A 12,673-nucleotide genomic window follows, 5' to 3' on the forward strand; every position below is an offset into this window, starting at 1 on the left:
GAGATCACGGCCATAGTCCGTTACCCAGACAATCAGTTTCTATCACCACGTCCCTCACTCTCATTGCCAGCAGGAAGCTGGAATCAAAGTGGCTCTCCAAAGAGAAGCCTGAAAGAATACCACACTTTCTCAGTGTCTAGATTTTCCCTCAGCAAATGAAGGATTCTAGAATATGCACTGTCTTCATGGGCAAATGGAATGACCTGAAATGACAGAAAATACTACGAGGGTCACATTATGCCCAGTCCCATTTGCACAGGCTTTAGCTTAACTCAGTGACATTAGAAAACCAGATGGAAAATGCCCGAAGTGTCGACAGGACCCAGCAGCAAACACAGGACAAAACTAGTCAGGCCTAAAGGTATGAAATCACTGGAGCAACTGCCTCTCAATGCCATGTTGGGTTGGCAATTACCAACTTCTCTTCCCAAAAGGAAAAACTGCTAAGATAAAGAAAGTTCCCTCGATACAGTTTCTAACTGCTGCTGTCATTGTTGAAGGACTTTACGATCAGTTTTCCATTAGAACTAGACCCACATTCTACACTCTCGCCACCAAGTAAAAGTTTGTATCATCTGGAAGGTACGTGCTCACTTTTTCATATTACTGATAAAGTAATAAAGTCCCATGTATCTCGCAGGAGAATGAGAGAGAGCTTACTTTGGTGAGGGATGCCCCTTATCTGTCCTCTCACTGGGATGCTCCTCCCACAGACCCTCAGGGAAATCTGTGAGGACACAGAGTGACTGCCAGTCCTTGGTGCTGCTGCTTCTGAAGGACTAGGGAGCATGGCTGAGTGCTGATGGCAGCAAGAGTGTACTGATGAGGATGATGGGTTAAGTATGAAGTGAGCTGCTGCCAGGCCCTTCTCCTAGCTCGAGAAAGAAAGGCCAAGCAGAAGAGCAGAAAAAAAATAGAAAAAAATATGCCTTTGGCTTTCTGAAAGGAACTTAATCAGGGGGAAATAAGCTAACAAAGAGTGAACAAGACAATCACACTTTGTTTCAAAGACAGAGGTCTGACTCCTTCCACCTGTTTTGAAATTCAGCTGAATTGTGAGTGTCATTTTCATTTCCTCCAAGATCATTTCTTCCTGCACAATCCACACATGCTGTTGCTATATTCATCAAAACACTTAAGTTAGGTTTTTACTTGATGCCAAGCAAACTTTTTGGGGATATGACTCACTTCTACACAAACTACCCCATTATATTTATTCACTAATCTTTTTTTAATTAAGTGTATAAAATATAGAAGATTGGACAATACTGAAATCCCATTATGTAGAATGGATGCTATCATCTATGATCATCTACTCCCTCTCAAATTTTTCTATACAATGTGTGTGTGTCATTGATTCAGTGTCTGTCCACTCTCGCACAGGCCACGGACAATGGGACAGTTCCTTACGTGGGGAACACAATCTCTCTCTACGCCACCTGGGCAGGAGGTTGGCAACATGGGCACTGAGACTCCTCCAGTTTTACTCTGAGTTCTCACTTGCCACCGTCCCTTGGGTACGTGCTGACAAGGTCTGTGTGTTTCTATGATTTGCTGTGATGCAATCTCTTTGATTTTTTACTCTTTGTGACAGAAGCTGAGTGGTAACCCCAATACTGACAGGAGCTGATCCAGATTGTTCTTCATGGGGCCTCACACCTCTTAGAATCTATGGGCTGAACTGCACCATGTGGAACTTATATCTGAATTTCGCACCAATATATACATATGTATACATATGTATATGTATATTTCATCACCAAATTATACAAATTGAGCATGACTGGAATTGGAAGTGTGTCACTATGCTTTACTGCCTCTTTCAACTTTTAAAGACATGAGGACTCCATGGATATTAGGGTGGACTGACTGATCCACCATGGAACATCTCTAAGAGGAGTTACTGTCTCAGGTTCCTGATCCTATTTAAAAAGAAGCTTTCTCCTTCCTCCTTTCAGGTGGAGGCTCACTGTCTGCAACACATTCTACCACTTCCCAGGACAGGTTTCTACAAACGCTGTCTACCAGCCTCATGATACTTTGCCTCCCTGATGTCTCAATTTAGCAGCCTGCCATTACCATAATCTATTCTTGTGGCATCTATCACAAGTTTGAATTATATAATTTTCCGTGCGACTGTTAAATAATTGTCCTTCTAATTAAACTGCAAGTTACGTGAGGGCAGGAGAGTCATTGGCACTTAATACTTTCTGAAGATATACACTCACCTTTGGGATTTTGTGTGTTTGGATGTAACTATCTAGTCTTGACAGAATGTTTATCCTCTCTTTTATGCAGAGCACAGCCTTTCTGAGGGAGATATCAACCCGACTACAAATTAAGTCTCAACAATGAAGTGAGGCAGTACACAGGCGGTACAAACAAGGGATTCTGAATTCTATCTGTGTCAAATTCTAGTATTTAGGCCAAATAATTCACTAAGGTCAATTTCCTCATTTATCCAGTAACCATAATTCATTGCACAGAATATGCTACTCTCCTGGACTCTGGGACAGAACAGAGCAGTAACAACACTTGTAAGGTAAATGGTGATAAAATGAGAAGGATGGCAGATGAAAAAGGGAACTAGAGTAGGGAGTGTATATTCTGAGAAAGAGGGAGGGTTTTCCATTGAGAAAAGGATGTCTGCTAAGGCTGCCAGAGAGGCTGGCATTTCTCAAATGGAAATACAGTGTCTATTTCTCAGGCTTACGGAGATGATTACTATGAAGAAGCACATATGCTTCAACAATCTTCTATAAGTCCACTTTGGACCTGGACCTAAAAGATCTCTAAGGAAATGCCTGGCGTCCAAACAAGAAGGGGAACACTCGGCGCCACAGAACGGGGAGAGCTGTCCACGGTCCCGCCAGGAACAGCGATCCCGCACGAAGCTGGGCTCGGCAGAAACGTTGGTCAGAGGAAAGACCCTGACACTGGTGGAACCATGACTAGGGCGACACTGAGGCGAGCCGCATAGTTACCGTGGCAAGGACGAGCTCCTCGGCAGAGGATGCACCCAGACAATCCCTGGGGCGTCTGGAGACAAGATGTGCCCTCCACAAGCGACAGATGTGTGGCCTAGTGGAGGTAGTGGGGGGACCTCCGGAGGAGACAGGGGTGTGGCTTCTCGGGAAGACGGAGGCGGGACTTCCGGCGAAGGCCAATGGTGAGGCTTTTGGCGGAAGGGATCTCTCAGTGGCCAGGAGCCCTGGAAGATGCCACATACAGTGTGTTATTGACGGCTAAGCTTCAGGTTCTGCAGTCACCTAGAAGGGCAGGTAGAAGCCCCGAGTCTGGTGGAGTTGTCGAACGGCACCGAACGTGTGCGGTGCTCCGTGGGGAGAACATGGGTGAGTGACCGCTGGCCAAGGTGCTACGGAGTCGGGCCTGCACTTCTGCCTCTTGGGGCACCGGAGTCTGGCGGCTGGCGGGGACATGGGGCAAGGAATTAGTGAGGGCTGGGGCTGCTGGTGCGACCTCCTCTCTGAAGGCCTGAGTTTTAACGCTCAGTACAAGGCCTGGTACACAGCAGTGTTTCAGTATGTGCTAGTTGCATGAATAATCTCTGAATCCAGAGACCTGGGTCTCATTCTGAGCCCCCACCTCTCTGGTTGTGTGGACACAGACTAGCAACAAGGAGCATTGAATATATCCTTCAATCCTAATGGATGATATATGAAAGAAGAAGTAATTACGTGTACTCATGCTCGGTATGTCAGAGACTTCATCATCTGCAGTGTGGCCTTCGAGGGGACAATGGCAGCAATGATGTGAGGTGGCTTGGGGGGAAAAATGGGAAATGTAGAGTTAAGGTGGAAACCCAGCATCTCGTTGCTCCTGGGATGATGTAGCGGAACGCCAGGATCCATTATTGTCCTCATCTCTACACCCCGCATCTTGTGACCCCCTGGCCCTGCTGGTGGGTGAGTCTGTTTGGGGTCTGATCAATCTCAAGAGACCAGGTCAACAATGCTGTGGGAGCAAGTGCTTCCTCTAGACTTCTGCTGGCTGTGGAGGGCCCAGAGACACATTTGGATACAGGCCTCTCTCCCATGGAAGCACATTCAGCACCTCAAACGCGGGCAACCTGTGGAGGCTGTGATGAACTCAAGGATCCTGGAGCACTATCTATAATGCCAACGGAATTGTTCTTTCTCTCAGGCAGTTCTGGGAGTATCCTTTAAATGAGGAGCAAAGATGAGCACAGAAGCACGAAGGTGCTACTTTACTTTAAAAAGAAGAGAGTTTACTTTTTATGTACCAAATGGAACACACTAGAAGAGCTTTGTCCCTTGACTAAGTGACTGGGAAGGAGACGTGTGTCACACTAGGGTACATCCATCATAGGTCATTAACGAAAACAAAACCACCGTCTCCTGCATAGGATTCCCAGGAGTGCTAACCGAGCATTGGCTAAGCTCTGACGTTGTTCTGGTGTAGGGGGAGGTAAGAAGAAGACTTGTGGGAAAAATAATTTTTAAATAGCAGAGGAAGCAGAGAGAATGAAAAGCATGGCACTCTCAAAGCTCACGGAAACAATTTTTCCTGTGACATCATTCAAAAAGTAAAAGAACACATTAGACTTCTACACATATTTATTTATTTATTTTTGCATAATTTCACGTCTTCTTTCCTCGGTTTTCCAAGCAGCAGGTGCTACTAACTGTTTCCGGCCCACTCTCCCATGGAATCTGACCTGCATGTTGGTACCTACCTGCAGTCTTCATCCTCGCTTCTGAAGTCAGAGATGGTCTCTAACACATAATCCTAAGATACAGAAACATGAACAATACCATTATTAAAAAGAGAGACTCCCCCATTCCTTCTAGTTTCCTTGAGTCTATGGTGAATCACAGGCATTCCCTTGATGTTCCCCACAATTCATGCACCTTTCCTGGGATCTGTGGAGTCATAGCCCTTCACCTAGACATTGATCACAGTTACCAAACTTCAAGTCAGAGATGCCAAAGGAATCACCTTTTACCTTTTCACTTTCATTTGCCCATGATAGCTCTCACCTCAAAAGAGACCAACAAGAAATTCCAACTGTTACATTCAAACTTAAATGAGACTAGTAGAATTGACCTATTGGATGATTTCTCATATTTCAGTTCACTGAGTCCATTAAATAAAGCCACATCAGGCCACTGGCCAAAGTTCTTTGCTGTTCAACTGTTCCTTTCACTACACACCAAACCTCGTTCCCAGCAGGAACCCAGAATGGGGGATTCCAGACCAAACCTGCAAAAAACCCCCACCTTCTTCATCACCTAGATATTCCTCAGCAAGTGATTGATTTCATCATACATATATTTTTCATCCGCTGCCACATCCAACTGTGATTAGAGAGGTAAAAACAAACAAACAAACTAACACAACAAAACAGTAAGGCTCACTTTATCCAAGACACTGTGCATCTTTCAGTTCCCTTGATGACCTTTGGACACCAGATGAGAAATAGTAGTTGAGTCAATGACCTCAAAGGAAACATAAGAGACACGTGAGGAAAAAGTTGAACTCACAATGGAAGGTCTCTCATGTCCCTTTGGTTTGGCAATTTCAAATTTCCTCTCAAAGACAAAAACGATCTGCAGAGGAACTCTATGCTCTACCATACAGCGTATAACTGCTGCTGTCATTTTTGGGTGTCTGCTTAACACAGGTATCAGTGGAAATAGCTACTCACTAGAGAGTTTCTCTACCTAGTAAATTGTGTCTGTCATTAGCACGTAAATATTCACATTTTCATATGCTAAATTTACTGAAAAATCGAAAAAGCAGCTATTGGAATAATCTCTTCTGCAAGTTTTTGTTGTTGATGAAAAGCAAACTGATTTGGGGACCGAACTCAAGTCTAGGGAAAGTATCTCATTAGATTTACTCACTAATCATTTTTCATTAAAAAAAAAATCCAATGCAGAATATTTGAAAATTCTGAAATTCCATAATTTAAAATAGTCACTATTAACTGTGTGATATTTTCTTTCCAGTTTTTTTTTTTCACTATACCATGCATGTCCTTTGAGTCATTGGCTGTCCATACTCACGCTACCTATGGACAGTAGGACATTTCCTCACACAGGGGAGGCTGGGGAAAGCACTGACACTCTCTACCCCATAGCATAAGAGATGTGGAGTAAGGCTGAGGGGTGTCTGGGTCGCCACCAGTTCAAATTTGAGTGCTTCCTTGCCACTGTCCTAGCATAGGTTTTTACAGGGTTTGTGAGCTTCTAAGGTTTGTTGTGATGTTGTCTTCCTGACTCAGCTGCCCCAAAATGGGCTGACACCTCACTGACAGTAGTTGCTTGACATTGAACTCTCACCTCTTATAACTTCTCAGCTGACCAGGAGCAGGGGGGCCATCCTTATGCCTTTCACACCAATGGCTCTGCCATGGCCAGCTGTTACATGCACCTGTGGCTGCCCTGGGCTATGTGACACTCAGGACATCTTCTCAAGACGGGATGTGTGTGGGAGCTGTGTAGGCACTAGCACATCCAGGCATGGCCACAGAAGGTGACATTTTATTTTCGGTCACTGATAATAATGTGCCTCAGTGGTGAGGGCAGGATGGTGGTACAGAGCATGAACACAAGGGACACATGATTGAATTCAGAAGTTGGATCTTCCATATAGGAGGTTAGTGCTCCTGCCATTCATTTCTGGACCACCTCCACACATGGAGAAGGACTGTGAAGCAAACGTCCAGATACAGCCAGGGGAAGGAAAAGTTAATTATGGAAAGTGTGCTGTGATGGGGAGCTTCATTAAAAAGTAGGCAAATGCATTGTATTGCATGTAGGACATTCTCTTAAGGTCACACAGTCACTCATACATGGAATTCACAATCACACCGTGAACATACATTAAAAAAACACCACCCCAAAAGCTCCAACACACAAAACTCACCACCCACATATCATTGCTTCCAAAGACTGCAAACATTCCAGAGTTTTCCTAGACTATTGGGTCCTTTCACTACACCCCCATCCTCATCCCCAGCAGAATCTCAGAATCAGGGAGCTTCCCAAACGAACCAGCAAGAAATTTCACCTTCTTGAGCACCAAGCTTTATCCTCACCTAGTTAATGATTGACAATACGTACATTTTTCAATGATCCATCGGTCGCCAGTCATAAGATAAAGGAAAACACTGTGAAGATCATATCCGCTTGGACACAGTTCTCCCAAGCTATCCATTCTCTTGATGACTTTAAGACACTAGTTGAGAAACATTGCCTGAGTCAATGACCCCAGGAGTAAAGGTACAGAACACCTTTGGGAAAGGATTGAACCCTTCATGGAAGCTATCTCAAGTCCCTTTGAATTTGCAATGACAAAATTCTTACTTTCAGGGAAGAAATGGTGCTGCTGCTGATACTGCTTGCAATGCTCCAGTGTAAAATTCTGTCCTTTTTGAATGCCCTCTTGAATCAGATATCAGGTGGTCACAGACTCTCACTCAACATTTTTCCACTGGTACATTGTCTCTATCATCTAGAAGGCACATGCTCACATTTTAAGATTGTAATTTTATTGAGAAAGAAAGAAAGCACTTCCACAACGGTCTCCTGAAGCTCTTCCACCACGTGTCATGAAGCTCCTCCACAGTGGTGTCCGGATGATCTTCCACGACATTGTCAGGAAGATCTTGCACCACACTGTCAGAGGGAGGCAGGGGGACACAGCGTCACTGTAAGTCATTGGCGGTGCTGCTCAGGACTGTTTCAGAAAGCTCTGTTTTAGGTGGATGTGGGGCTAGAGCATGTGGATGTCCATGGTAAACAGTATGGACTGAGCTGCTGCTGGGATATTCTCATTGGTGGATGAAGAAGGCCAAGGAAAGACGCAGGCAAGAACGAGAAACAGAGCCTTTGACAGTCTAGCTAAAGGGAATCTAAGCCATCTAATATCAATGACAGGGTTCAGACCCTCCTGCCTTTCCTAAATACTGGGCAAATTCCCATTTCTTCTAATGTTACAAGACCATTTCATCATCCAGGCATTTATACATGCTGCTAGCAACTTCTGCATGTATAATATTGGTTATTTTATTTTTACTGTGATGAGCTTTACCTGATATTTATGGTGTTTTAATCATTTGTGACTATATCTATCAGTAGCATTGATTATATTCTCTGCTATCTAGTCCCAAATTATTTACCAAGAATAAATCACCCTGCTTCGACCCACTTTCCAGCCCTTGGAATCACTACTTTTGTTTCTAGGAACTGGGGTTTTTCAGAAAACCAATCAGTGGAATCATAAATTATTGTCCTTCTGTGCAGGCCTGATGTCAATAAGCCCGATATTTTTTCAAGGTCAATCTATGTTGTACCCTATTTTAAAATCTAATTCACATTTATGGTATCACATTTATGGCTGAATAGTATCTCACTAGGTGTACACATCACACTTGATCCACTCATCCTTTGAAGGACTTCGGGGTTCTTTCCATCTGGCTATTGTGAATAATGCCGTTATGGACGTTGGTGTATGATACACTACTGATGATATGAGATGTTATAATCCTATGAAACTCACAGAATGTCACAGCACAAAGAGTGAATTTTAATGCATGTATGGACTTTTAATGAAAATGTATTGATAATTTTTCACTCATTGTAACAAATATATCTCATAAATCTAAGATATTTTTAATAGGGGAACTGCTGGGGTAGCAGGTGGGAATATTCTGTATTAACTGGTCAACTTTCATGTTAATCTAAACCTGTTCTAAATAATGTCTATTATTTTGTACACATCTGAGTCATAGTATCAGGGAGAGATCTATTCAGATAATGTTGTAAAATCAGCTATTGTGTGAACAAGAACTAGAGAGCTTGTTTACTATTGAACATGAGCCAGATTGTGAGATGTCAGTGCATCATGACCTCCATGGAGACAGCACCACCGATGAATTGAATAGAAGTGTATTTGCACACACGAAGAAAATGAAAAACATGCCTTAGCCTTTTTTTCAAAATATGGGTAACTTAAATATGGGACACTGAAGAGGTTTTCTTGAAGTAACTTAGCCAGCATTCTTTTTAACTGTACATTTATCTATATGGAATTAATGCACCATGATTTCTTCTGAAAAGCGGACACTTCTGCTGCCCTATCTCATTCTTCTGGTTGAACATGAGGACTGTACTCTTGTCTTATATCATTCTTCTCCTTACAGCAGCCTGGGAAATGCGTGAAAATACAGAGAACTGTAGACATGTTGCTGGCAGTAGACCACAGGGAAATTAGCAATAATTATTCACAGCTGCCCAGAAGACCCTACTGAAGCTAAGGTAGACTTAGGAAGATCGTGCAGTTTGGTGTGCACGTAAAACACCCACCGGACAGATTTTGTGGGCGAATAACTTAATTTCGTTAAGACATTATTAAAACAGCAAAGAACAGAGACTGTGTTCAGTCCCCTAGGTTCTAATGGCATCTAGAAGCTTCATCTCCGTGTAAAAGTCCTGCAGTCCAATCAGGGCCTCAGTGCCCTTTTTTACGATGAGCATATCTTAACATGGCCTACTTATGACTATTACCTGATGAGGTTAAAATTGATTGAATACAGGCAAAGCTTCAGAAAAATAAGTGACCCATGCCAAGTCATTGTTCTTTAAGTGTCCAATCATTGTGTGACTTCAAATACAAGCTAGATGTTCAGTAGTGGTTACATGCAGAAAGGGGACTTGGTGACTCCAGAGCAAGGAGAGTGGAAAGTTATTTTTCATTGTTCCCATAGGAGTGATGCTTTCTATCTCATGGGAAGTATCTGTTGTCATCTCCTGGGATCCCCCATAAGAACCCTGCGGCAGGAGATGGAAATTAGGTGCTGAGACCCAATCTTTACAGTGAAGATCATGGAAATTTAGAGAGATTGAGTTACTTGCCCAGAGTCACAAGAATGATGAGTGATGAGTGATGGGTATAGGGTAATAACGTGTTTGATGTCCTGAGGAAAGAGGTCCAAAACCCTTCTAAACCTGACTTCTTCCCTGGATGACTGAAGTAAGAGCTCCCTTCACTATCTTTCTAAAATGCGCCTGCCCCAGGTTTCTGTGGGAGAGAGGTGAAGGCCTAGGGGAGGAGGCTGAGCCACTAGGATTCCACCATGTACGAGACTTCCCTTCGATCATAGTGTCTAAGAGGGCCAGGGACATCTCAACTTGTCACTAGCTTCTCCCAGTATTTTCACAGTCAGCTGTCTCACTCTGAGTTTTCCCCATGACCAGGGTACCACCCCGAGTCATCAGTGGTCTGAGCGACTCCGTAGACAACTCAGAACTTTCTAGACCAAGTACCACAGGACAACATTCTAAAACTTAGCTTCCTTTCATGACCAACCCTGGATGTGGAGTTGATGCCTACGACCTGAGGATGTGGTTCTTTTGTGCTTCAATGAATTAAGGCTGAAAGTTTCACTGTTTGCTCTGAGCAGCTGTCTCAGAAGCCTGAGCTAATCCTGCCTGACCTTGGACTCTGCCTGCTTTGGCTCTGAGTGTGCATTTCTTGCCCAAGACCTTCTTCAACAAAATTCAGTCTCTACTACTGCCTCCTCCATTCTGACATTTTGCAGGGGCTGCGGACAGAGCCCGATCTCCTCTGAGAAGGATCTCTCCTTATCCCGTTACCCCACACCAGAACCCTCAAAGAGAACCACCAAGCCCTCCAAATGTAGGTCACCCAGTGTTCATTCCACCTACTCGAAGGCTCTGTCCCATCTCACCAGTCTCCCAGGCAGCACTCAAACTTTCAGTGATCCTATTCATATCAACCCATGGACGTGCCTCATGAAATCACAGTTTTTCTCCTTTCTAAAATCTCTGGATTTAGAGTACTTATGTTTACCTCATATTTTGGCATCCACTTTCTGAGGAGTGGACCTGGAATTCCCTTTTCCTGTAATGTCTACTGCTGGGGTGGGTTCTCAATCTCTGTGAATGCATGGAACAATTCTCCCAACCCGAAGCAGTATAGGAGTGTTTCTTCTGGATCCATTGTCTGGAGAGTGAGAACAAAGTATTCATTAGGGCATCTTACACTGTTCTAACTTTAAGAAAATAGTTAAGATAGCCCACTTGAGAGAAGATAAAGAGATATCAATTAGGTAATACTACAAAAATATAAAGACACTTACAGCCCTGTAGTCAAATGGGAGTGGTGGCAATGGTTTTAAAACGAAATAACATATTTTCAGTCAAGATTATCTGGCCCCTTTAAAGGAGTTACATTCAGAAGGTCAATATGAACCTACCTCCACAGCAAATGAAGTTCCCGTCTCAAGTTCTGGAGCAGTGAATATCTGAGAACTTCTCACCTTCTCCCTCTGAACTCACAAGTGACAGTTGCAATGGAAGGCAAGAAAGGCATCATCACATTACTATGGTGACGGGTCATGTCACACAACTTTCAGGGTGAAATACGCTGCACACTCTGGATCCTAGTGCTGCTATATAAATACATGTGTGTTTACATGGACGAGGGTAGCATTTAAGAGAATTAAACAAGAAAATGTGTTTTCTTTAGAAAAATAAACACCAGTCCCCCACATTATTATTCTCTCTCTGAAAACATGATATATGAGAGAAAGTGACTTGCCCATGCAAATAGAGTTGATAGTGAGAATTTCAGGGTGAACACGTCAAATCTAACATGTTGACCATATAAAGTGGTTCTATTTTTATTAGAATATGATCACCACCCATTTCTATTATTCCTGAGTCACCAGACATTTCTAGAACAAACAGCTGGAAAGTGTTCCACATCAATTAAAAAATACATATATTAGTAGAAATCAGTTTTAAAATTTGTATTTCTCTGTAACATATAACTATGTTATATGAATTCTCTTATTCTCTGCATCTATATTCTTAATTTACATAATTAAATCTATATGCTTAATTATTTCTCAGTCTCTGTGAATTCATTGAACAATTACTTTTTATTATGTATATTAAAAATGGGCTATTCCCTGAAAATATAAGAATAAAGAATCACTATATTTGTTAGTGGGTTAGGTGAAAATATGTAACCAATGCTTTTGTAAATGAAAATTGTAGATGACCCGAAACTCTAGACTTCAATCTGTGTTCTGGCTCATACGTGGAAACCCAATCACATCCATTCTTATGATAATGTGGTGAACACTTGCCATAGCAATGTAAGGAACCAGGCCCCAAATGAAGTAGCAAATGACAATTTTAAGATATAGATGAGAGTTTTGCCATATTCAAAGAAAATGTCTAATTTTCAAGGTATGTTATAAGATCCTACACATGATTGCTGATTTACAAGTAATTTTTTATTGAATAGGTCACTGATGGGGCATAAAACCTATATTAATATAAATGGTGTCACATTACTCTAGGGATGCTCCAGTTGAATGAGATTGAGCAATAACAAGTAATATTGTTGTAATGACCTCACCTTTAGAGACAATAGGTTAAGGCTAAGACATGGTACGTGCTAACCGCCATGTCTCACTTCTAGTTAGTTATCTGCTAAAAATTTATTAACTAGAGGGATTTACTGGCTGGATCACTGCCTATAGGTACAAAATATTTTAACAATGACGCATTCTGCTTGTGTACCCCTGCTTGCTTACCCACCTCTTAGTTATCAGTTAATGAATGGAGGAGATATAGTCTTTTGTGTAAAAATT

Source organism: Pteropus vampyrus, unplaced genomic scaffold, assembly GCF_000151845.1.
Source record: "Pteropus vampyrus isolate Shadow unplaced genomic scaffold, Pvam_2.0 Scaffold1000000712, whole genome shotgun sequence".
NCBI lineage: Eukaryota > Metazoa > Chordata > Mammalia > Chiroptera > Pteropodidae > Pteropus > Pteropus vampyrus.